This window comes from Bombus vosnesenskii, unplaced genomic scaffold (genome assembly GCF_011952255.1).
Source record: "Bombus vosnesenskii isolate JDL3184/JDL3185 unplaced genomic scaffold, Bvos_JDL3184-5_v1.1 scf7180000013355, whole genome shotgun sequence".
Taxonomy (NCBI): domain Eukaryota; kingdom Metazoa; phylum Arthropoda; class Insecta; order Hymenoptera; family Apidae; genus Bombus; species Bombus vosnesenskii.
The window spans coordinates 1,828,467-1,853,414 of NW_022882990.1; the positions used below are offsets into that span (position 1 = coordinate 1,828,467).

A 24,948-nucleotide genomic window follows, 5' to 3' on the forward strand; every position below is an offset into this window, starting at 1 on the left:
ACCTATTTTTCAACGAGCGGCGTCTCCCACTAGCAACTTTCCCTCGAGGGCGGCTAGCATCTTTTTCTAACAACCGATATGGAGATTGACCAATTAGCAGCAACGCCAATTTCCCTTACTTTCTGAACGAAGGCTTTTCTCGACGAATCCGATGATCTCGTATCCTTAGACACACCCCATTATAGTTTTCCTCTGTGGCATCATCGGGATGGGAAAGGCATCCTCGCTCGCGATCTCATCGATGAAAGGAGTAACCCTTTACGACCAGTGAATATTACGCGTCCGACTTAGATTTTGTGAGCATGTTCATCTATCATCCCGTTGACCGCGGATTCGTTATTGAACTTAGGATCATTGTCATTAGTTTCTCGAGTACCTAACTACCACGGTTACTTGTCCGGTTCTATAATAATCGTATTTGCACTAGTCAATGTCTTCTCTATTGCATGATGACAATGTGTAACCCAAACGAAGATTCGTTTCACGCCCCTAACCCTAATTCTAATGTAAACCCGACATATATAAATACATATTGTACACAACAAAACACAACACAAATGTCACACGCCACCCTCAGTAAACTCGACTCTTCGTTCCTGCTCACACACGATGACTGCGTCTTCTGGGGCCACTCACGGATTCTTGACGACACTTCTTCTTCTTGCACTGAAACACCATATGCAGCGAATAAAGATAAACCAAAAAGGAAAAAATTAAATTAAATACAAGAAAACAAATAGGATACACACTAGGACAGTCCGCGTGGGAATCTCTGACGACGATGCCTCCAATCCATTATCCAATGCTAATACCAAAATCACCGAAACCTACAACAATAAATCAAACTAAACAGCGGAGGCAATGGAAATAAAAATCAAAATCTACGTAACTATAATTTACCAAAGTAACAATCAAGAAGCACAAACCACCATCCAGAGTCGACACTACTCACAACGCTCCAATGCAAGGGAGGAAAATAACAAATAAAATACACCTTATAAAAAAAATTACATATAAATAAAATCACTCTAATAAAACAACACCTGTTCAAAATACACGTAGGCATATAAAGCACTGTTATTAAATAAACTCAGAAGTCACACACGGAGCATCCGGATACATCTCACGAAACCTATCTAAACACCATGAGAGTATGTCCAGGCAAGTACCACCCTGACCTGAGGAATGATGGCGTAGATAAGCCACCAACACTTGATCAAGGATCTCCTCTGGAAAACGAACCTTCGCACAGGTATCTGTATCGACCACTTCGACCATAGAAGAACCTGGCGGCAACTCAAGGGTATCCTCATCGGAGAAAGTTAGGTCGACAACGGAGGGATCCTCAAGACTCGACAATGGGATTGGAGCCACACTATTGCTACCCTCTATAGAAAATGATTTCCCCAACCTCTTTAACACCCGGCTACGACCATTTGCGCCGCCACGACGACCAGATTTTCTTAAACGTTTCAAAGGAGGTATGAATGGTCTACGCCTCCCTCTATTTCTTTTCTTCCTCTCAACCTAAAATAAAACACACAAGTTTAAGAAAATGAACAACAATATGAAACAGGATGAAGTCAAAACAAATCAAAATAATACATACTTCAGATACATCAGTATCCATGATCTAACATAACCTGCATTCATAAAAAAGAAAACATGGAAATGCAGTAAAGAAAATCGACACTACCAAACATACAAAATATTGAACAATCGAAACTACTCATTACTGTGAATTATTACATAAAAAGGCAAACTAATCTAAAAACTCACTAAGCAAATTAAACTCGCCAAGTAAAACGAACTCGCCAAACAATTAACAACTGTTACGAATTGCCACTTCACACCATCCCTTATAAAGTGACGTGTTATTTTTAATGGTTTTTTGGGGAAGATAGTACAGCGTCCCACACGTGCAAACACTCGGCAAAACACTAAGTTGCCACGTGCCTTGTACGTTCCATTCACACCAGCAAAGAAATTACTAGACACATCACAAATGCAACCTCAGCAAAGACAAGCTGCCACGCGCGTTCCACTGGCATCAGTAGGGAAGGACCTCAGACGCAACATCAACAAAATATGAGCTACTACGGTATCTACATTTTATCACGCACACCGCATGTCACTAACACCAAACGAAACATAAGACAATCAAGAAGACGATACTTCAGCAGACTCCACGTGTCCCAAAAATATGAGACAACCAAGAAAACGAAATTTCAGCACAATCCACGAAAGTAAGCAGTTATAATATTACTAATTTGTCAGGTAAAGATATTACGATAATCTATCACGTGACAATTAAGAAAATACAAAGAACGGATAGTAACCAGAACGGCGTTCTTTGTTCATCCGAAAGTCGGTACGTCTACGTCGACTCTCAGTCAAAATCGAGTATAAAGTTAGTACTAGCCGTGCACGTTATCATTCTGTCCGTTAAAATTGTGTAAAGCTAATTAAGTTCGAAAAATCCAAGCGTCGAATAACTATTCGAAAATCAAAGTGTTCGCGTTGCGACTCGGTCCGTCGAACCTGAGTATCGATAGTGTTTGGTTTTAAAAATTTCCGAACGTTCACCATCATTCGAATTAAACATTCGTATCGTCACTTCATCTGCGGAATCAAAGTTAATTGTCAAAATTCGACTCATCACCAAGCTGTACTCATCACTGATCGACTTCACATCTAATTAAGGTAGGAAATTTGAAATTGTATATCCTCTTCTCTTTTAACTTGCAGTCGAATAAAAATTGTCTCCGAACAAAAGTACCCGTCGGCAGCTATTGTTGATAGATAAAACTATCAAGTACACAATTCATATAGATTTTATCCGAACGTCTTGAATTTACGATAATTACTCTCTGTATCAATCTGTGATTACGGTGTTTTCCAAACACTGGAAACATCTATGGTTTTCGTTTTCCTTCTCCCATCGTTAGCAGATTGCTCATCCTTGGGCGAGGCCTACGAGGCCACACGGATTGTTCACAGAGAGAATATAGTTACAAAATTGAAATAAGCGTTCTTGGCCAAGATTTAATAAATTGTCTGTAATAAAACAATTTTATCAACTTTCGATCTAATTTCGTTTATAATTTTTCTCTGTATCAACCAGTGATTACGGTGTTTTCAACGCAGAGAACATCTATGGTTTTCGTTATCCTCTTCCCATCGTTAGCAGATTGCTCATCCTTGGGCGAGGCCTACGAAGCCACACTGATTATCCACAGTGAACCCAGTTGCCAATTAAAATAATCATTTTTCGCTTACGACTCCACTAGTTGCCAAGAACGACTTGGCAATCGAAAACACTTATCGATTTTCGCAATCCTCCTCCCATCGTTGGAAAATATCGCCCGTCTTTGGGCAAGGCTTGCGAAATCCTACAAGTCGCACACAGAGAGTGATGTTCATTTCACCTTGATCATATCAGATGACAAAAACAAGAAAGAATCGAAAAGATAAAAGTCACCTCAGCAAGAAGCGATGAATGGTCTGAATTTTAAATAAGGACTCTTCTACTCTATGTTATTCCCGCTTATTTATAATATCCTAATTGTCACGTGATGGATCATCTCTATGGGAGTCACAGCATTGCTACGTGACAAATTAGGAATTTTGTAACTGTCTACTTTCGCGGATTGTACTGAAGTTTTGTCTTCTTGATTATCTTATTTACGCTATTCCTAATTTCTCGTATCCTAGAGACACATAAATGCTGCTGAAGTTTCGTCTTCTTAATTTCTCGTATTTCGTTGAGTATTAGGGACATGCAAAGTGCGTGATAAAATGTAGGTATCGTAGTAGCTCGTATTTTGCTAATGTTGCGTCTGCGATGTTTCCCAGAACTTCCTTACTGATGCCAGTGGAACGTGGCAGGCGCGTGCCAACTTGTCCTTGCTGAAGTTGCATCTGCGATGTATCTGGTAACTTCTTTGCTTTTGCCAGTGAATCGTTCAAGGCGCGTGGCAACTTAGTATTTGCCGAGTCTTCTTATGCGTTATTTCCTGTTTCTTTCAATAAAATATCATTTTTTTTTATAATAGTAAGCTTAATATATTATTTCATGGTTTGTTTCTCACGGCTGGTTTCTATCAATTTCCAGTATTCTTGCGTTACGTTGTATTGATCATTATTTGTTCTTTCTTTGTTACGATCTTCCATTTTTATAATCATTTATTTAAAATATGATTTATTTTGTAACGCATAAAGGTTACTATATGCACGTGTTGATTATCCAAAATGGCCGCCTGTGAATGTTCGTAGTATATAGTAACATTTTATTAATGTGAAATCTATTATTTATCCGTTAATTATTTATGACTTTATTTTAATAGTTGACGTATAATTGCAGTGGGAATAATATTATTTTGCATTTATTTAATGTGCGTAATTATTGCATGTATGCCGATGCGCACGTGTAAGAGCTATCATAACAGTCCAAGATGGCCGCTCGTGAGTGTCTCTAGTAAAAGTGTAGTGACGCATCCTTAATTTGTTTAATACTGAAACAATTATTCGTCCGTCGCTTATTTTCCTTTATTTTAGCGCAGTTAGAATTTTTAAATGACAATAGTATTGTTTGTGTAATCATTATAATGTGTATATATACTATGTGTTACTTTAATATAATAACATGTGGATTGTGTTATTGTTAATTTTTATAATTTATCAATAGCACTATTTTATTGTTGTGTTTCGAGTGGTTTATTTTTATAGAGTGTTCGCTTAATTAATTTAATACTAATATGTGCATAGTGTGTTATTTTAATATAATAGCATGTGGCTTGTGTTATTGTTAAATTTTATAATTTATCAATAGCACTGTTTTATTGTTGTGTTACGAGTGGTTTATTTTTATAGAGTGTTCGCTTAATTAATTTGATAGTAATATGTGCATAGTTTGTTATTACCAGTTCTACTGCGTAAAATAACCTTATTTCTCTACGCTAGACTTAATACAATTATGCTATATTAACTTAGTACAATATAATAATTTTTTATCTTAATCGCGTTTGTCGTTGATACTCAGTTAATCAGTTTTGATTAATTCATAACCTATTCCTATATTATTGGCTATTTTCTGTTTCTTTGTTATGAAGTTGTCGTTACCTAGTGCGTGTAATTTGCCGCCTTTACATAGAATTTAGGAGCTAATCTTATACATTGCTAGTTAAAATCTTTATTGTTTATAGGTTCTACAATTCTAATCCTTCATCGCTGTGTCCTTTACTTGGAACGGTTACATGGTGTGCGTTTGGTATCTTCTGATTCTTCGTTACATGTCTAACACTTGTCAAGACTACTTTTACTTATCCTAGAATTGTAAGTATATATATAAATATATATAAAACACTGTATTTTGTAAATATCTGTATAGTAAAATAGTCCGTCCACTATCTTGTTTGCTAAGACCGCTTCGCTAACATCGAATTGTTTTGTTATAGTGTCAGAATATTTCCTTGGTTTTCCAGTTTCTTGTTGCTGCCTTGACTGTTTCAGTAGTATCTGGTTCAGTATTCCGTAAGTATTCACTTAAGTTTGGTAGTAGGCTTCTTGTAACTGCGTCGGTTTTAATGTATATCTTCCGATGTGAGTAACGAGCTTCTTATTATTATCAATTTCTATTCCAATATGGTTTACAACATTCTTCCCCTTTTTAGGTTATGATTGGTTACGTCGGTATTTATTACTTTCGATATCTTCATACCGTTGTATATTATGTTTTGCAAAGTTGGATCCGTAGCCAATTCTCGTGGAGTTCCTGCATGCACACTTCCTTCTACGATGATTGGTTGCATACAAATCTCGTTAACTTATAAAGTACCTTTTCTTGTTTGCTAAGACCATTCGGTCGGTGTTGAATCGTTTGTTATGTCACTAATTTTTGACTTTCCAATTTTCTCACGTCTTCTTGATCATTCCAGTAATATCAACTTCGATTCTTCGTACACGTTTACTCCAATTTGGTAGTTGGTTTCTCATAACTGTGTTGACCCTTGTATAAATTTCTTCAGTGTGAATAGTAAATTATCGTTGTCACTGACTTAACCTATCCTAGTTATTTCTTAACTCTTCCTGCGCTTATTAATTAATTTTATTTCTTCTTATTAAAGACCGCTATGTCAACGCTGAGTTATTTCATTATAATGTCACTAACTTTCTTGATTTTTTCGGTTTTATTTTCCATTAGCGAACTGTAAGTTTGTTGTCGAGCATCAATTATTGATTGTTGTGCTTCGTTTAGTTTAATTGAAATATAATTGTAAATTTTTAATAGTATTATTTTCTTCCATATATATTAAGGCAATTGAGGTTAGTTTATTTATTCGTTTCTGCTGACAGTCGTATACTATGTTCTACGGAGTGGGTCCACAACTTGTTTCTGCGAAATTCCTGCATGTACTTTTTACTTCTACGATGATTAATTGTGCACTACGTGCTTTTAACTTTCACTGCTTTTAATTATTTTATTGAATTAACATGTTGTGTATTTAAATGATGGTTAGAACACACACATAATAATTTTCCTTTTTCTTTTATGTTTCTACTATCTGCATGATTCGATAAGTACTGTCACACTTCCTTAGCCACAATATTGTTATAGACATTTAGTAATATTATGTTTTGTATTGAAACAATTGAAGTTAATTCTTCCATTTGTTTCAGTTAGCTGTCATACCTTGTGTTCTACGGATATGGACAAATAACCTGTCTTCGCATATACTCTTCCTTCTACGATGAGTAATTGTTCACGAGGTATTTTCCACTTCCTCTGTTTTGTAATTATTTTATTGAATTACACATTTTATATTTAAGTAATAGTTAGAGCACGCATAGTAATTTTCCTTTTTCCTTTTAGGTTATCACTATCTGCAGTATTCGACAAGCAGTGTTGTTCCATATACTACCGTACTACGTTGTCTCTTGAAATCGTTCTTGTGGTCTGTTTCGATTCTGTTAGTTTTAACTTGTTCGAGTGTATTGTTCGTGGAATCCCTTTTACTTTAATCTTGACGTTTCGTGTGTGGATTCTGACAATAGTGCCTGGTTTATTGAAGTGTGTTAATATGCCTAGGTGTTTTATATATGTTATATCTAGTTGTATATAAGATATATTTTGTTTATTGTGGTTTTGTATGTCCATATTTGCTGTATATTAAATTGCTTGATATTTCCTGTTTGTTATAAAGGTGTGTATTCCTATCGTTCCATTCCTTTTTCCTTTCCTTTGAATTATTCATGAAGTTATTACGAGATTTGATTAAATTGTCAAATTGTAGGTTATCTTGATTGAATATAGTATTATGTCGTGATTTATTAATTAATTTGCGAGTCACTTTTGGTTAATTGGTTCTTCATAGTTTATCCTTAGTCGAATTATGAAATTATAGGTTATGTTGTACTCTATATTTACTATTTCGTTAGAGTACCTATTTTAACTTTATTATCTCTTATTTGCCCTCGTATACTAATTCTCTATATATGACAACACTTAATTAATCTTTTATTAAAAATTACCATTTTGTTGTATCGTTCGTTTGTTTTTAATATTCGAATTGTCGCTCGCGTTATTTGTATATTGCGGTTTTCCGTTTTTTCGTTACGGCACGTGCGTAGCGCGGGACGTGACACCCTCTCTCTTGGGGTTCAAATTTCCTTCGGAAATTTGACTGATCGCATCCCTGAACTCGGTCGGAGTGGATGTAGTGGCTGTTGGTATTTGGTTTACTGTACCGGTGTGATTGATATTCCTTGTAATCCTAATAATATCGAATTCATCAATCGTTGGAACGTGCTGGTGCGTTTTTCAATATATCTGTACCCTCCAGCGTCTCGCTTGGAAGATGAAATCTGTCTTGATTTTTCTGTATCGGTGCTTCAACGTTTCTTCTTTCTTTTATGTTTAAATGTTCCAGTCGCAACAATTCCGTTATTTTGTCGAACCTTGTTTCTTTAGATACTGAAATATTGTTGCACGTAGTTTGAGAGAGCGAAGTGGGAATTATAAATTCTTTAATTACCATTGTAGGTATGGTAGATTCGTAATCCCTCAATGTGGTATTAATTACTTTTAGATAACCCCGTCCCTTATGGTTTCTCACAACCGCGTTTCCGAAATAGACTCCCTTAATCGGTTCGATTTTGGGAATAAATCCCTCGTTTGCCTCCGGATTTGCAATATTTATTGTACATGGTACCGAACTTCGTTTCGGCACAATTATTGTATCGAACGGGATGTAAATACTTCCCATTTAATATTTTTGCTCGTAATGCAGACGAGCTTTGCATCTTGCAAAAATTCGGATCCTAAGATTCCGTCTTGATCGATCAGCAATGATTCATCAACTACATGAAAAGTAACTGAATGGCCCGCAACCTGTATTATTGTCTGCCCTAGGGTGACCAGGCTCGTTGCCGTAATTCCTCGAACTTCAATTGATTCTTGCTCGTTGATGATTGCTGAATCGGGTAAGGCAGGTTTCTTGATGATATTGATTTCTGATCCGGAGTCTAAAAGTAAATTTGTTTTAGTTTTAAAATCTGGGGAGACTATTCGTGCAGTTGGAGTATTTGGGGAATCGTTTGGGTTTATATATCGTTTCCTTTACAAGCTACTAAACTTTGTAATATTGGCTTCAGGACTTCCATGTATCCAATTACTATTTCCTTCCTTTTCTTCATTTTAGTTTTTATTTTGCGCCAAGACGCAAGTTTACTGACACCGATCCAATTATCCAATTGCTTGCCAATAGCATTCAAAATACAAATTTTTGAAAATGCCGCAGCCATATTAACCCAAAAATATTTTGTATATAGTATAGTGTGATACCATCTATATTTTCCTGGGGGAATCATAAGATTAGCACTACCTACTATGTTACCTACGTCAAATACTAGATGTAGTAACCAATGAAGTATTTTTAATCCAATTATAATCCAATGGCTAGCGTATTTATTCAAGTTTTTATATATATCTTCGACTGGTGATTCCCTCTTTTCTCCCTTTTGATTTCTTTGAGCTCGTTGAACTTGCGTTTCTTCAGCTTGAAAATGTTTAGAATCCTTTTCCTTAATTACCCTTTTTTCTTCTTTATTTACTTTATTCACAACACCTTGATTTTTCTCTACCTTTTCAGGATGAGTAGTTTCACTGGAAGTGCTTATTATAATTAAATTATTATTTATTTGTATGGAACGTTTAGGAATATTTTCGGTAGATTTAGAATTATTCTTTGAATTTTTATTACAAACCTTTTTGCTTATAGATTCTGTTTTGGATTTAGGGATAGCTATATTTTTATTCTCTATAGTGTGATCTTCCTTGCAATTTAATGATTTGGCTTTGAGTTCGATAAAGTTACCTTCTGATGGTTTTATAGAAGTTTTTGAGTGAGATACATTCGCTATCTCTTTTCCTATTATGGTTGAGTCATTCACGAAATTCGTGGAGTCTTGCTTTTGTATCTTTGCCAAGTCGAACGTGGAGAGGCACTTCGCACTTCCCAGCGGGTCCAATATCTCCGTGATATTAGGCAGTGGATAAGCGTTGCCTATCGTCTCGTCGTTCAATTTCCTAGTTTCTGCTTCATTGTTTAACGTGACATTATCCCTTATCACAGCAATGGAATGGTGTTTGCATTGAAAAGTTGATTGGTTGAAATGATCAGCATCTCTCTTTTGATTTAGATCTCTATGGAGGTATTTATTTATGCATCTTTCTTCCCAGGTTATTGCTCTTGCTTCTTTCCTGACATCTTCTTCTATTCCCGGGTTGTTTAGATGTTTCCACGACGGCGGTACAAATCTCCAGTCCTGGCGGTTGTTTCCGATGTAGATATTATTGTATGGTGGATGAGCGTTGTTTCGGTTATAATTATTCGAAGGTGTCGGATGTTGGTATCGAATTCTATTGTTCGCTTGTTTTAATTCTCGTGTTGCTTTCACGGCTTGGCGGTACGCATCGTCCAGTCCAAAGATTGGTATCCTGCTATCTTTACTCGTAAATACACCTCGTTTGGGAGCCCCTTAACGAAAGCTTCCCTCGTGTCTCGATCTATCCCATCTTGAAATACGGTGCCGTACTCGTATCTTTCCCCGTTCATTATCGCCAGTCTGAGATCTTTGACGCGATCTATGTAGTCCAAAATATCTTCTCCCGGTCGTTGAAATACTGTAGCTAATTTCCCTTTATATTCGTTAACCGTTTTTCCCGGACCGAACATATCTTTTAATTTATTCCCGAAATCGTTTAAACTTATTACTTCTGTGTCTTCTACGGCGAGAAACGCGTGTCCGCGAAGCTTATTCGTTAATAATTTTACTAACTGAGATTCTTGATGCCTAGGAACCATGTTTCGTGCGCGCTCGCATGCTCTTAAAAATCGAAATACCGAGGGTCGATGTCCGTCGAACACCGGTACTGTCTCTATTGCATCTTTTAACTTAATTGGTTGGGGATTAACTTCTGTCGGTATTGTCGCTTGGGAAATTATCGGCGATGATACGGGTGTCTTGATTTCTTTTTTTGTTTTCAGTGAACGCACATCGTCTTGTAATTTATTCATTTTTGTACTCATGTCGCGAAAATTCGCATCCCATGCTTTAAGTTTTTCCGATAACATCAAGATCATGTCTTTGTCCAATGATTCTAATTTAGTCGCCATTATTTCTTAGGTATATATTTTATCGATAATCGTAACAACTTTAATCCTCCGTGGAACCTATCCCACCGTCTAAACCAACTTTAATCCTCCGTGGAGCCCATCCCATGTTTTAAGTTTTTCCGACAATGTCAAAACCATTTCTTCGTCCAACGATTCCAATTTAGTCGTCATTATTTCTTAAATATATATTTTATTGACAAGCGTGACAATTTTAATCCTCTGTGGAGCGTATCCCACCGCTGCCACCAAAAATTAATCTCTGTTACGTATTTATTTGTTTAAATCGATCAAATTTTAAATTTAAATTTTATTAAATTTATTTTCCGTTTGAGTTGAATTTAATCGGAAGGGAAATATTGAAATGATATGATTGCGTATGAAATATTAATTTAGATTTCTGATTAATACGGTAGTTGCTGCCACCAGAAATAGTCTAAGGACTATTTCGAAGATTTTTTTTATTATTATTTTCTTTAAGCTAGGAGTGTTAGTGTGTGATGGGTATTGTTCGTCTGTCGTGTCTTTTGGTAACTACTAGATTGAATTCCCAGGCTGGAAGTGCCTCTGTAAGCACCTTCTTGGCTGTAGGAAAACAGATTGAATTCCCAGTCTGGAAGTGCCTCTGTAAGCACCTTCTTGGCTGTAGGAAAACAAATCTTTGTACCTTCGTTTTTTAGTAACTATTAGATTGAATTCCTAGTCTGGAAGTGCCTTTGTAAGCACCTTCTTGGCTGTAGGAAAACAAATCTTTGTACCTTCGTTTTTTGGTAACTATTGGATTGAATTCCCAGTCTGGTGTCACGTCCCGCGCTCCGCGCGTGCCGTAACGAAAAATAGAAAATTGCAATATACAAACAACGCGAGTGACAGTTCGAACACTCCAAAACAAACGCACGGTATAACGAAAATGGAAATTCCTTGATAAAAGACTAATTAAACGTAGTTATGTATAGAAAACTAACATACGAGGGTAAATGATAAAATAGAAATAAATACTCTAACGAAGTAATAAATATGAAAAATATAACATAACCTATACCAACTAACAACCCGAGCGAGGTGCGAATCAATCTGGAACAAGAACAATTATATCCGACGACAGGAAGATATACAACAATTAATTAACGAAGATGGAATACGCAAATGCAAAACAAACTATTAAATAAAACCAACTAGTAAATCGAAGGAACAGGTAAAATCTAGAAGTTAAAATAATTATATACCACATAATAGCAAAAGAGAATAAATGGAAGACACATTTTAATTAATCAACAAGAAAAGGAGAAATTATAAAACAATTAATAAACTGAGTGAACTGCGAACTCACCTGATGAATCCGAAATAAAATAACAACAAGGAAATAATTAGGAAAAGGGACAAGAATACATGTTATATTTTATTAAATAACAAAAAATAAATGGATAAATAAAATAACTAAATAAACCTGTTAACAAACCAAGTAATTATACATAGTAAACATTCTAATAAAAAATTTTTATTATCACATTACAAGTTATATATGTATGTATGAGATCAATATTCTAATAAATAAATAAAAAAAATTTAAAAATGCATTGTTTATCCCATTGGAAGATTACGTCGTGAAAATATATATATATGTGTGTTTTACATTATTAATTAAATATTAAAATATACAATATTAAAACTAGTTAACACATCAATAAAATCTAGCGAAACATAACCTATGCCACGAAACATATATGTATATTCCAAACAATATTAAAAAAAGTAGAATTGCTCATAACTTGGTGCTGGATCATCTGAAATAAAAAAATCAGGTAGGTAACAGTTTTGCCCGGGTAACGCTAGGAGGGCTTTTCGAAATTTCAATTTTTCACTTTTTTGGAATACTGAGTTAGCCGATTTTGCGAAAATTTGCGGCTAATTTTCCCTTCAAAGTGTTCCAAAAAAGTGAAAAATTGAAATTTCGAAAAACCCTCCTAGCGTTACCTGGAGAAAACTATTACCTAACGAATGAACTTTGATTTTTTGATGTCGGATGATCCAGCACCAAGTTATGAGGGGCACGGCAATTATACTTTTTTCCGATACACGTCCTAATAATTGCTGCCATTGCCGTATTTTTTAATATTTTTCCGTGAAAATTTTATACAATATTCTTCGAATGTCATACTTTAATGTACTATTGGTTTTAATAAAGAGATTTTTAACTGTGTCGTTACAAATAATTCACAAAAACATGCCTTTTTTTGTATGAATTAACCTTACCCCCTTAAAAAAAAATAATTTTTTTCCATTTTTTCCACATTTTATGTCCTAAACAGGCGCATTAAAATAAAATCAAATGTCACTCGTTGACACGTTTCGACTAGCGTCTAATCCGTCGCTTGTTTAGCTTTGGTTTTTGCGAGCAGATTATTTCGAAGAGAGGCTACGCAGAAACGAGTAGACATTTTGAAGCAAGAATATTGAATTGGCGTTATGCTGTCCCATCGCGAAATCGTGAGGGCTGTCATCCAGAATTGGTCCCCTGTTGCACCTTCCAGAGTTTGGATATGGATATTGAATTTCACAGCGGGACCTCTACGTGATGTTTCTATCTTTGACGCTGCACCCTGCTTGCTCGACAAATAGAGGACATAAAGAGAAACTCTTAGGTCCTCATTTTTTTCTTCTTCTTCTTTTTGCATATTTAATGAACTTTTATCTTTACTTAAGGATAAATATTAAATATGGTGGGAATGGAATACCATGCATATTTTATTACGTTTTATGCTTTCGTTTTATAAGGTAATAATAGTCGCACAATGTTTTTTGTTTTATATTAGTTTATTGAATTGTGCACGAACATAATAATAGGAATAGAACGAAATGGATCATACCTAATTCAATAAAATAATATTTTTATTTATTATTGCTTAGTCCGTGCCTTTCGGCTTTGGACGAACTTTCGGTTTTACATCTCTTATGTCCATTTCTCTTTTTATATGTCTACCTCCCTTCTTATCCACTCTATTCTATTGCACTCCCTTAATTATTCTATCTCTAAAAACTAAAACGAGAAACTACAAATTAACAACTAATGACTAAAAACTATTGCAACTTTGGGCTTTAGCCTTCTTGCTGTGCTTCCTTCCTGTCGTTTGCCCTTCTCTTCTCTATTATTGCTTTCAGTTCTGTTAAACCTTCTCTAATCTCATTTACCGTTTTTCCTATGTCCTTTGTTCCTCCCGTTATTTCGCATTCTTCTATTACATGTCTCAGGTCTTCTTCTTTCCTTCTACATAGTCTGCATCTTTTTTCTCCATCTTCTTTGCAGTGTTCCCTTGCTTTATAAAATAATATAAAACAGAAATTGTTGTTCATCTATAATCACCTTATCAAACGAAAGAAACTTTTCGGACAACCTAATGCATGTGTCGGGGTAGCGTTGTGGATAGGGTTGTGGGTGTTTGATGAATCTTTATTGAAATTAGCCATCGTTATGGTATAACAAAGGTACGGTTTATTAACACAAGTATGGGTACCACAGACTTGACAATCAACCACGGCGATTAGGCGCTCGCTACATTAGTGACAATGGCCTTAGGTTCGATAACGAATCCGCGGTCAGCGGGATGATAGATGTACGTGCTCACAAAATCTAAGTCTCACTCTTTGTTAATAAAACGCTTAATATTTAGTGATCGTAAGGCGTTACTCTTTTCGTGGATGAGATCGCAAGAGGGAGCGACTTTCCGTGCCGATGATGCCACAGAGGAAAACTATATGGGTTGTGTCTAAGAACACGAGATCCTCGGATTCGTGGAGGAAAGCCTTCGTTCGGAAGGTGAGGGAAATTGACGTTGCTGCCAATTGGTCAATCTCCATATCGGTGATTAGAAAAAGATGCTAGCCGCTCTCGAGGGAAAGCTGCACATGTACTGCGGAAACGCATCGACATCTGGCAATCATCTTACTCGAAGAATAGGGTCAAGCTCACTATCACAAGTCTCGAACAACTACAATCGAATTGAATAACTACAATTGTTTAATTACAGCTATGGTAGACTCTAGATTACAATTGATTGCGGGATTATCCAAAATTCCAAAGGCTCCGGTGTTCTTTCATCTCCGACATATGTTCAATTACATTTTTTTGTATTTCTATAATATATTCCTTTGCTACTGTTTTATATGTATTTAAATGAATATATTTTTTATTTTTTTAGACATGCTTCGTTATATTAGTTACTCCAATGCTAATCCTCTCTAGTAAATTTGTTTACATTTAGATTGGAAGCAGAATGTTGGAAATCATATACAACGAACAATGTAAAATAATTTATACGTATTTTACATACAATATTGTGCATTTTAATTACTATTTGTGAAATATATTAAAATATTATTAGAAAATATATTGCAACAAGTTTATTGCGACGGACAACATTTCAAACAAGGATATTTAGAAATACATAAATTATACTTTTTATCGTGTATCTAGTATAAGCATAATATGTACTTCATTTATATCTATTGTAGAAAAAAGTATTAAATTATTCTAATTCAAATATATTTTTCATACTCAATTACTTGAAACTTAACTCAATTACTTGAAATATTTTCATTTTTCTAAACTCAATTTTTATATAATAATCTACGTTAATAAAAAATGGTAAAATTTATTAAACATTGCAAATTGCTAATGTCTCGTTGAATAAAAGTAATCATATAACGGATAAATTCCCATGACCATTCGTTGAAGAAGATTATTGTTCGGATTTATGGCATGAGTTTACGTCGACATTACGCTACCCTCCATATTGGCATGCAGCCAAATTCACGAACCCAAATTATATTGTCCTAATGCTCGTAAATGCAAGCACAGATTAACTACGCAAATACGTTAAACGGGTGGTATAAAATGTAGGGATAAACTGTATCCTTCAGGACTCTTTTATTTACAAACTTTATTTATTTTCCATATAATCCATAGCTTCATTCATTTTAACAGTATACAATTAAGCAACATTAAATAAATCAATCAAATAAACTATAGAAAATAGAAAATTTATGAAGACAATTATGATTTATGACACCAGCTTTCAGAAACTAGATATTATCTCTGAGTCGAGATATTAGCACTTAGGACGGTTCTAGTAATGTTAACAATGCCTCTAATTTTCCATTTCCATTGTGTTCTCAATAGTCGAACGTGTCGCAAACACGGATACTTCCGATTGTTAAGGTAGCTAATTCTAGCGATCTGACCGGTCGAAAGTTACCCCGAGGAATTTCTGTCACGTCCGAATAATTGCTGCCATTGCCGTATTTTTTAATATTTCTCCGTGAAAATTTTATACAATATTCTTCGAATGCCATACTTTAATGTACTATTGGTTTTAATAAAGAGATTTTAACTGTGTCGTCATAAATAATTCACAAAAACATGCCTTATTTGTGTACTAATTAACCTTAGCCCCCCCTTAAATATTGTCCTACAGACAATAGATTACCTGCCGGGAGAGCTTTAATTGCCTTTAAGGGTCCACCTTGGCGATCCTTCTCTATTGTATAACTAAGAAGCTTTATTCACTCTCTTGTCCTATCGCATTTTATGGCATCCAACATAAACATACATCGACACACATTTTTTCTTCTGACGAAAACGTTTACCTTCTGAATATGCAATATGCAAATAGCGCAATAAGCAAAAAATAAACCATTTGTCTTTCTAATGCTAACACTGATATAAAAACCAACTCTAATATATAGAATCAAAATGAATGTAACAACCATATAGGTTGATATTTAAAAATTAATAATTAATAAATTAATAATTAATAGATATACCTCATCTTTCTTTTAATCCTTCCAAGATCAAATCTCTTTTATTCTGTAAAAGAAATTCTTCCTTCATCACTCATTAATGGTACTCATATTCATAAATATTATAAAGAAGTCACAATGCACTGAGATCAGTTTCACTGATAATTAATACATTTATTGTTCTATTAATTAATAACTTACTAAAGCACAATGTTATACATACAGCATCGATAAATTTTCTAACATCTTTATTTATACTTCTCTAAGTAATTGTTTGTTAATATTTTTTAGCAGGCACGAATCTTATGGGCAAATTCACACAGAGTGTCCGGAGAATCGTTCAGGATGTAAAGGAAGAAGGAACATCAAGTAAGTTGCTGTAAAATATTATATACATAGTATTTTTAAAAGAATATATAGATGTATATATGTACATATAGATTTGTAAATTATCATTTGTAATTGATTTCTAAGAACTATATAATTTATTTCAATAATTCACTGTATTTTACTGTAGAATAAATCTATTGTGCTAAATCTATTTGTACTAAATTTAGCAAATTATAAAATGTTCAATCATATGACAATTTATTTAATCACAATTATTTATATTTAATCATGACTATCTAGTCAAAATCAATTCGACTATTACTTAATCCTTTAACAGTGTAACTCAAAGAAGATTTAAAGCTATGAATTTCATTATTATATCTGCTATTTTCTTCATATTTTCCTTACGTTTGTATCTCTCAAAATATCTTTTTTCAAATTATGAACTACTTTATTCTTGAAAAGTATAGAATATACAAAAAAGAATATTATTCCTAAAGGTACCGCTGACCGACCGAGATGAAATTTGGTGAGCATCGTTGAACGAGGCAATAGATCTGAAATATTTTTTTTTTTTTATTTAGTTGTTCACATTCACGATTTGCCCGATTTGGACATTTGGTAGAATTTTTTGGCTGTATCTGAAATATAAAATTTAAACTTCGGGAAATCATTAACAGGTCTTCCGTTCGATGTTTTAGGCGAAATTACTCATCCTAACTTAATCTAATCTGCCTTACTCATCTCTTATTCGCGTGCACTTTATCACGTCTCGTTATAACGGATCTCTGTAAATCGTTGTCTCGATGGAAAAATTAAAAAAAAAAAAAGATTAAACAAAATTTTCATTCTATATTTTCGACCTCTTTTTTCGCGTCATACAATCCGGTTGTGTTTGTTCGAGATTAATAATAATGAGCCCAGAGTCGAGGCGACAACCAGTCACCGAAGGGATGAACGCTTTGTCTAACAAAGGTATAGGCTAATAAAGGCTAATAAAGGTATAGGGTAAATAGGCTCTCCTTAAAGAGAAAGTAAGAATTAAGAAGAAATAGTTGTAACGGCACTTGACAGAAGGTCTTTCAAACAAACAAATAGTCTTTGTTCTGACTACGGAAAGGTAGGGAAAATCTATTTTTCTCACAAAGGACGCTTCCCACTAGTAACTTTCACTCAAGGGCGGCTAGCACCTTCCTCTAACCACCACAATGGAAATTGACCAATTAGCAGCAATGACAACATCCCTCACTTTCCGAACGAAGATTTTTCTCCACCAATCCGACGATTTCGTGCCCTTGGACACACCCCATCGTAATTTTCCTTTTCAACGTCACCGTGACGGAGGGACACTCTCTCGCGTACGCTCTCATCAACGAGTTAAGTGACGTCTTTGCGTACCGTGAATATTTCACGTCTTAACATATAGTCCAACTTAGACTGTCTAACTTAGCAGTTAGTTGTCAAATCGGTTGTGTCCATACTTGTGTTAATAAACTCTATCTTCATTGTAACACAACGATGGCTAGTTCCAGTGGAGATTCATCAAGCGCCCATAGCTCTAATCCCAACGCCAACCCGACATCAGAAGAGGGACCAGTGCCGGTTATAACATTGCAAGAGCATATGATTATGGTGCGCGATTTTATTCACACGCTGGCGTGATCGGTATCAACAGGAATCCGACAGGTCGAGGCTATCAACGACGGCGCAACACCTCCCGCGGCGATCCGCGGGTACCAACCGCCAACACTAGAGGGCTACGACGACAACGAGTCTGTCTGTCTAACTCGCTAGCGGTCGAATATACGAGCGATTGATATAAATACCGCACCTAGCGAGACTCCCTCTACGTCTAAGGCAGGGACTACCGGGCATAGCCTTACTGACGAGACCACCGGTAGCCGCGGGACGAAACGCACTCTCTCTCTCTTTCCATCCGTCACAAGTATATCCAGAGAAAAACCACAGAAGGAAGAAAACATGGCAGCTTACATCGCTCCTCTCCGCTCCCACGTGCAGGCGAAGTGTGAAAATTTATCTAAAGAAGAAATACTCAACCCTAAGATTCATTGTCAAGTGAGCGCACAAGATCAACCCATTGAACAAATAGCACTTGAAAAGGATATCGAGACCGAGGACGAATTTCTAAATAATACATCAATTGGTCCCGAAGCCAAACGATACAGGCTACTACCTGACTCGCGGAATAAGTGCTTTTACTGTGGGAGAGTAAAGACCGAGAAATGGAAATGGAAATGGCGGCGTCTAGAAAGAAGCGAACCAGCTACATCGGCCAGGATGTTGTGCTTCAAGTGTCGTAGGGTAGATCATATCTCGCTTAATTGTCCGTTACTGGGGGAAAAAAACTATGATTCCAATAACGAACATCGAGCCGATACCTGAATGGTGGAGTTTCCTACTGGTAAATTAAGTCACCTGGGTGAGTCGTTCTCATTCCATTTCGATTCTGGAGCCGAATGCTCATTAATTAAAGAGTCTGTAGCCCCGAAATTTTCTGGCAAAAAAGCTACTAATATAGTAGCAATGCGAGGAATAGGAAATACTTGTGTTGAAAGTACATCTCAGATATTGTCCACTGTATGTATTAACGGTTTTGAATTAGAGATAACTTTTCATGTACTTCTTGATACCTACTTAAGATACGATATCATCATTGGTCGTGAAATTTTAAGTCAAGGTGTTGACGTAAATATTACGCGGAACAGCCTCGTTATTTATAAGTCAAAGACAATTAATGACTGTAGCAAAACCGCGGGCAACGAGATCGATATTAACGAGGTCGACACAGATGTAATCGGTAATGATAAAGATCGATTAATTTCTATTCTCAAAAAATTCAAAGATTCGTCCATTGCGGGGTCCTCCCGTATTCGAATAAGTACGGGAGAGTTAGAAATAAGTTTAATAGATTCTAACATTACCGTCCAAAGAAACCCTTATAATCTTAGCGAGGAAGGGTGGAGAATAGTGCGTGAAAGGATAAACGAACTAATTGAAGCTAAAATTATAAGGCCTAGTAGTTCACCATTCGCGAGCCCTATGTTATTCGTGACGAAAGAGGACGGCTCAGATAGATTGTGTGTAGATTTTCGAGAACTAAATAGAAATACGGTCGCGGATCAGTACCATCTCCCTCTTGAAGCGGATCAGATCGCGAGGCTGCAAAAGGCGAGATACTTTATTACCCTAGATATGGCCGGCGGGTTTCACCAAATTCCCATTCATCCTAATTCGATGCAGTATACAGTGTTCGTTACGCTCGACGGACAATATGAGTACATGATGATGCCGTTTGGATTGAAAAATGCATCGTCCGTTTTTCAGAGGGCCATCCTCAATGCCTTAGGCGACCTCGCTTATTCATACGTTGTTGTTTACTTTGATGAAGTCTTAATCATTGCCGACTCGATAGATCAAGCTTTAGAAAGATTGGACACCGTATTAAGTATCCTCGTAAAAGCCGGATTTTCTTTTAGTTTTTTTAAATGCTCTTTTCTAAAAACGTCGTTACACTATTGCGGATATGTAATTGGTAACGGAGAAGTTCGTCCCAGCCTGGGTAAAACACAAGCCTTGAGTTTTTTACCCGCACCAACGACCGTCGCACAGCTGAAGCAGTTCATAGGTTTAGTTTCTTACTTTCAAGATTTCATCCCTAAATATAGACGGATAATGAAACCCCTGTATGACCTTATTTCGAATAATAAAAACATGACTTGGACGGAAAAGCATGAAAAAATATGGCAAAAAGTAATTTCCGTCCTGACTGGCGCGTCGGCGTTAATAACATTCGATCCCAAATACCCGATCGAACTACATACTGACGCTAGTTCGAAGGGATATGGGGCCATTTTGATGCACAAAGTTAAAGGTACAAATAGAGTGATAGAATATTACAGTAAAAGAACTAGCCCTGAGGAATCTATGTATTCCTCGTATGAATTAGAGACGTTGGCGGTTGTAAACGCCGTCAAACATTTTCGGCACTATCTACGTGGACGACAATTTCTTGTCGTCACTGATTGTAGTTCCCTGAAGGAAAGCATTAGTAGAGTATATTTAATTGAAAAGGTTCACAGGTGGTGGGCTTACCTGCAAACTTTTACCTTTGACATTGTGTTTCGAGAAGGCAAAAAAATGGCCCACGTAGACTTCTTTTCGCGGAACCCCGTAGAATTGGATCATCGTAGGATAAAAAATGTTACAAAAAAACAAACCAATCTCACCGAAATCTCGGAAGGTTGGTAGCGGAATAAACCCTATCTTTCTTATACCACAGCGATAGTTAATTCCAGGATGGAGATTATTTGTTGATCATATGTTAATTGTTATGTTATATGTTATGTTTGTTAATAAATTGTTGTTCGTTGAACATCAAGAGTAGTTCCTTGAATACACTATCACCTACCAAACACCTCAATTTAAACACTATCACTATTCAGGTTATCATAGGTATCAAGTCCTGTAACCGTGATATATGAGAAATAATCAATATTTATTTCCTATAAAAAGTCAAAAGTGCTGTATATATTTTTTTGTATCTGATACCAATATTAGGAAACATTTAGATTAAACAGATTATTAATCTCTAAATCATTGATGTAAGAATTGAATATAACCGCGTCAAAGGTGTCAAGCATCTGTAAGGTGCTGACAGTGAAGTCCAGATCGGGTGTGACTGTCAACGCCCTGGCCGCGCTGAATGCACTCGTTCCCGTTAGATTTTCCCGTAAAATTTTCACGGAGAAATATTAAAAAATACGGCAATGACAGCAATTATTCGGACGTGTCTCGGAAAAAGGTATAATTGCCGTGCCCCTCATAACTTGGTGCTGGATCATCTGAAATCAAAAAGTTAAAGTTCATTCGTTAGGTAACAGTTTGCCCCAGGTAACGCTGCGAGGGTTTTTCGAAATTTCAATTTTTCACTTTTTTGCAACACTTTGAAGGGAAAATTAGCCGCAAATTTTCGCAAAATCGGCTAACTCAAAGTGTTCCAAAAAAGTGAAAAATTGAAATTTCGAGAAACCCTCCTAGCGTTACCCGGGCAAAACTGTTACCTACCTGATTTTTTTACTTCAGATGATCCAGCTCCAAGTTATGAGCAATTCTACTTTTTTCCGAGACACGTCCGAATATTGCTGCCATTGCTGTATTTTTTAATATTTCTCCGTGAAAATTTTATACAATATTCTTCGAATGTCATAAGTTAATGTACCATTGGTTTTAATAAAGAGATTTTAACTGTGTCGTCACAAATAATTCACAAAAACATGCCTTATTTTGTACGAATTAACCTTACCCCCCCTCCCCCCTTAATTCTTTTGTCCTAAGCCTCTCCAGATTTTCGCCTTCATCTCGATCACGCTTTGTTTTTGGTATGATCCCCGAAACTCGCTTCTCCGTGGACCTTTCACCATTTGCTGACTCTTTGAGATTTGGTTGTCCAGTATTACACGCTCGATTTAGCCTGACAACCAATACTGACCTTGCACCAGATATTGGTAGATTCATGTGCGCAAGCTTGTTTCTTAATTCTTCCAGCGTTAGATTTTCCTCACTTGAAAATTGTTTCTCTTTACAATTTGCCATCTTAGTCTTTTCAATAATGTCCTTTGAATACACACGATATTATTATCAACGGCTAACCATATTGTCTTTTATCCCACCGCTCACCGATAAAAAACAATGAAAAATTTTAGAATAATAGAATAATAGAAATAATAAAAGAATAATAGAAATAGAACAAAATGGGTCATACAAAATATGGACAAAACAAAAAATGTTGTGCATCTATTATTTCTTTATAAAACGAAAGAAACTTCTGGGACAACCTAATAACGGAGAATGAAATTTCAGAAAATGGATTCAGAAAATCGAGTAAATAAGTCGTTTAAAATTTTATAGTATTTTATTAACAAAGCTTAACAACCAATAAACAAGTGAAGTTTTATAGCGGTAACAAAGATGTATTACAGGGAAATTAAAATCGTACATTCGATATGTACTGTAGCATAAAATTCTGTTCAAATCAATGGACTAAGATCGTTTTTAAAACTACTTGTACACGTAACTACTCGCTATTTTCCACCAGGAAACACAGAACGCATAAATAGCATACATTACATTTTAACTAATCTAGCATGATGTCTATTAGTTAGTCGTGTACTAGTGAACACCAGTTCATACATAAAAGCATTTTCTTTAAATGTTATCTATAAGGGCCAGTCCGTTTAAGGAACGCTATTACAAACACACAATTTCCTTGTAACATTTTACTTGCTTATTAACATACGTCACATTCATCGGATATCTAGTTACATGAATTGCAAACTAATAGTTTTACTTACACACATCAACATTATGCGATTCGTCGGCTATTCTCGTTTTTTCTAACTCTACCTTTTTTCAAGAATCTTAACGTCCTTTACAGTATTAAAAGTTTTTTTTTTTTGGAAAAGTAATATATATATATTAATGTATATATTTAAATGTATATAAATATATATACATTTGTATTAAATGCCATTAATAACTATAATTTTTATTAATAAATATATATATACGTATATTAATATATTAGAAATAATATATCAAAATTTGACACGCAAAGATTTAATGCAAAATTGTGTTTAAATGAAAAGATTTTTGACTATTTTTTTATAATAGTTTGTATTCTGTACATTAATGTTTAACAACGATTAGCAGCATTATAATTTGACGTTAAGATTCTGTTTTTTTTAACGAAGCGGTTATTAAAACATCAAAAACTTTAGTTCTCAACACGAAACAGTCAGGACATCGACGTTTTTCTTTAACGAGAAGTAGTATATATATAGTTTGCATTAAACGCATCATTTATGCATATATTGATAATGAACGTTGATTTCCTTAATTCTTTAAACATAATTTATGTACAGTCAGATATTTCATGTTCATATATTATGATCAGACATAAAGAATTTTAATAGAAATAAAAGCCAGTGTTAAATAAGAACAGACGCGTGTGTGTATAAATTCATCAAGTACATGACATAATTTACAATTGATCAACGTGAGCATTGTACTCTAACTGTACTTCAATAAATTACCATACACATAATAATGGAACTGATAAAAATCTAAACGATATCATACATGATTATGGTATAGCTATACACTATGCATTCCTAAATAATTCCACTTTGCAATTCTACCGTAACGAACATACAAACATCACAACAGCTTATCTCCCTTTTTCATGTTACCACAAGTGATTATATGTATATTATAAATTCTACACGGACTAGCGATTAATGGTATCAATGATCGAAGTTCGAGAAACATTTGTGAATTGCTTGCGACGTTGAAACGTACGCGCTTAATAAACTTCACATATTGATCTGAAAATCTATATTTCGTTAACTATTGACTGCGAAGATTGCACGATATAAATCATAACAGACGACCTATGTGTATAATCTTATATGTATAATGTGTTCTCTCAGTCGATCTAGCCTGGTGATTGAGTTATTAATTTACGTGTAGTCTGTTCATTAAATCGCACATTTTACAATGAAGTACACAATGCTGGCTGTACTAATAATACCTTGACATCTCTTGCTCTACGCTAGTATGTATTCTAATAGTGCGTAAAACGAATTATTTTGTTTAGGGCAACTTATCATAGTTATAATATAATTGTGAGTAAAAATACGAAAACCTATGATCACGTACTAATGATTATGAAATTATAAAATACTATATCTTCAAAGTCTTTACGACTCCTTTTTGTTTTTTGAGATGGACTGTGACTCTACAATTTCGTTCAGAATACGAAAGTATTTAAAGACATTCACACAATCGGATCTAAAACGTGCGAAATAATTCAATTCGCGGCATCGTACATTATATCAGAAAATATCACGAAGATATTAGAATTCTTTTATAGGGACATACGATGATCGTTCAATATTGAACGTTCAGCAACGAATCGTTTGCTTGTAAACGTTTGCATCGTTTCACAGCTTGTACGCTAAACGAATAGTCTCAGTGAAGGTCCTCCTCAAGATTTTCGCTAACTTCCTTATGAAGTTCCTGTCAAAATATATATATTTATATTTATTTTTTTTATCCGTAAAAATTTACG

At 35.2% G+C, this 24,948-nt stretch overlaps 2 long non-coding RNA genes across 3 annotated transcripts; one reads left to right on the forward strand and one right to left on the reverse strand.

Annotated features, from left to right (window-relative positions):
- Positions 1-512: 512 nt before the first annotated feature.
- LOC117237046 lies at positions 513-1,141 on the reverse strand. The gene is made up of 3 exons (XR_004493935.1): positions 901-1,141; positions 750-827; positions 513-666 (listed from the first exon to the last, which is right to left on the reverse strand). It is a non-coding gene; the product is annotated as an uncharacterized LOC117237046 (long non-coding RNA).
- Positions 1,142-4,296: 3,155 nt separating this feature from the next.
- Positions 4,297-5,687, forward strand: LOC117237045. 2 transcript variants are annotated; one of them, XR_004493934.1, is made up of 4 exons: positions 4,297-4,464; positions 5,205-5,334; positions 5,457-5,601; positions 5,673-5,687. It is a non-coding gene; the product is annotated as an uncharacterized LOC117237045 (long non-coding RNA). The 2 variants fall into 2 exon arrangements; XR_004493933.1 differs by lacking the exon at positions 5,673-5,687 and having other exon boundaries at positions 4,302-4,464; positions 5,457-5,664.
- Positions 5,688-24,948: the final 19,261 nt, after the last annotated feature.